Below are 2,903 nucleotides of genomic sequence, written 5' to 3' on the forward strand. Positions count from 1 at the left end.
TATAAATTGAGGCCTGGTATTTTTTAAATATTCGTATTTAGATCTTTTTATATGTTTAGTGATTCAGTTGTGGAAACAGTCACACCTCTGATCAATACAATCTTCCCAACGGACACATGTAAATACTTTCAAACGTTTAACACAGATCTCGGTACGTCATTTAAGTATACAAGCAGTTTCAAGTAAAAGAGTGAGGTTCTATAAAGACGTACAGACAAGCAGGCAATTATACACAAAGAGCCAAAGATAGCATAGTATTATCGAGAATAATTATTTTTCTTTAGACATGAATTTTTCGAATGTATATGTTGTTCGTTAAACTAAATATGCCTCAATCTTGATTTCAAATGAAATATCTTCTTCACATTACCTGCGCTTGGCAATCATTGCATTTCGTCGTCCCCAGGTGAGTGGCAATGTGCGTGCTAGTTTCATTTTGATTTTTTTAGAGAGTATAGGTCCTCGAATTTCTTACAACATAACAACTTCCAAACGGTGTAGGCTCTAACCATTTTTTGTTTTAAATTCAATCAATATATCTGTTAAGCACCTTCTTAAAACAGTTGAAAATCACTTAAAGATTAGCATGCTATTTTAAGTAATGGATCATGGACGATGTATAACGGGCTTAAAATACTCAGGCAGCAGTCTTTGAATATAATAATACAATACTATTGTGAGGTTCTATGTGACTCACTGTTATGCGTTTGAGTGGGATGCTCCCAATATTTATTTGAATTACTGTGGAATTCCCACCCTGGCTCGTTTTTGTAGGAAGTGAAATTAGTGATAGAGGTAAAGCTCCGAGCCCCCAGTCAGCAATACCGACAATTAAATTAATAAGAACACCAAGGTGAAATTCAAAAAATAACAATTTAATACAAATTAAACGATATTAATTTCTCAACCAATCTGCTTCCTCTCGACCATGTGACAACCAATTTCATCACGTGATTATAGTGTGAGATGGCTTTCCCCTGTACTTGGTTTCTACTCATTTGTGTTTACTCAGCCAATTTCTTTCCTCCTTCCGGCGTTCTCCGATTCTTCCTATCCTCTTCCCCCTTTTGTCTCCCTTTCTCCTCCTCCTTATTTCTCTCTTTCTCCAGGGACGAGACTTGTTCTCCGCCTACTTCTATCCTGTTTCTCTGAGACTCGGGACTTGACTACTCGGTAGTCTGTCCCCAAAAGCTTCCTACGAAAAACACAAGGACGTTAGCATTTGTGTTAGCGATTTCGCTCACACTAAATCAACAATCAATCAATCATCAGATCAAGGTTATCTACATCTTTGGTCACGCGTTCGTGCACATCGAAAAACACACAGGTTCTTATAGAAACAACGTTGCAATAAGAGCGGTATCCTACTTATCATACAGAAATCACTAAATTGCGTCACATCAATATATATATATATATATATATATATATATATATATATATATATATATATATATATATATATATATATATATATATATATATATATTCATATTCTTAATCTCATTACTGTCAACAATATAACAACAATCCGACGCATTTCTGTACATTACACTCCCACAAGTGTACACAAATTTCAAATATCCATATTATTTAAATTTACACACTGCAACCATTTCCAAAGTTACAATTTAATTCAACAATTGCAAAATCTAGAATATAACATAAATAAATACATTAGTTTACCACGAAGTAACTAAATAGCGAATTAAAATATTAATTCTGACGAGCGAGCAATCTATATAATCATAGCTCATTTCTCAAGTACGCATCTAAATTAAACAATACAAAGGTAATTCTACGTACTAACGATTCTAGTAAGTAAATATACATACTGTACATAATTACAATTACGATGCCGTAACATTCTGCAACAATCGAGCAAATAACTCACTGACCTTTACGAAGCTTTCTGTCCTTGAATGTACCAAGGTTTTTCCAGCCAAATCACGAGTGGCTCCCGGAGTGAGTATTTACCAGTACGATAGCTTACAATCACTAATTCGTTATCACCACAAATGACTGTTAAATTTTGGTTTGAATTGATGGCCCCACCCTTCCTCAGTTCTGATTGGATATCAATTCTACCCTAGTCGGTCTAGCTTAACAGACGAGCCTCAGGCCATCTGTCAAAGCGGAGAGATTTACAATAGCATCGAGGGTCCTTTGTTCTTAGAACAAAGCTTCAAACATCTACATGCGAGTTTTAACACCTAACGGGGCGGTGGTTGTACAAACACAAAACGTCACAACAGTGCAGGGTCGACATACTCATTGCGCTAACCCATTCCTTTGTTCCTGACTTACATAATCGCGGGCAGGCAAACGTGGCAAGTATGAAGATGTATTTATAGGATGTCCAAACAATGTGATTATCAGACAATTTTATATTATTTTATACAAACAAATGCTCTTCATCGACTTAAAATACGTCAATGAACTGTGAATATTTAAACAATTAAAATTTTACTAATACCAACCAAATTTACAGTGAATTTGCAGTTTAACATGATCTTTGATACAATGCATGATAAAGCTCGATTTTGATAGTTTGCCCATTTACTGCCCGTATGTTACTTAGTATACTCAGATCCTGCAAGCAGTTAACATATTAACCTAGGGAGCACCATCTAAATACATTGATGAAATACAGATTGATTACTAAGTGAACTTGTAGATGGAGAAACAGATGCAATTATGGCGCTGGCAATTTCATATCACGAATATAAAAAGAACGCTAGCAAATAATTAGTGAAATGTAAAATATCAATGCATCATGTAATTTGTACCTTGAATGTATTATTTTTTAATTCATGTCTTTATTTTGTATACTTTGTTTGGCTGCGTCAATGTATCGTAGTATAATCTAACTTTGTTGTACTGTAATTTCTCTTAAGTTACAA

At 34.6% G+C, this 2,903-nt stretch overlaps 1 long non-coding RNA gene across 1 annotated transcript; it reads right to left on the reverse strand.

The window, feature by feature from the left end:
• Window positions 1–859: 859 nt before the first annotated feature.
• LOC149780439 (uncharacterized) lies at window positions 860–2,242 on the reverse strand. The gene is made up of 2 exons (XR_016414893.1): window positions 1,899–2,242; window positions 860–1,195 (listed from the first exon to the last, which is right to left on the reverse strand). It is a non-coding gene; the product is annotated as an uncharacterized LOC149780439 (long non-coding RNA).
• Window positions 2,243–2,903: the final 661 nt, after the last annotated feature.

Source organism: Sinohyriopsis cumingii, chromosome 16, assembly GCF_028554795.1.
Source record: "Sinohyriopsis cumingii isolate HCF-2022 chromosome 16, ASM2855479v2, whole genome shotgun sequence".
NCBI classification, from domain to species: Eukaryota; Metazoa; Mollusca; class Bivalvia; order Unionida; family Unionidae; genus Sinohyriopsis; species Sinohyriopsis cumingii.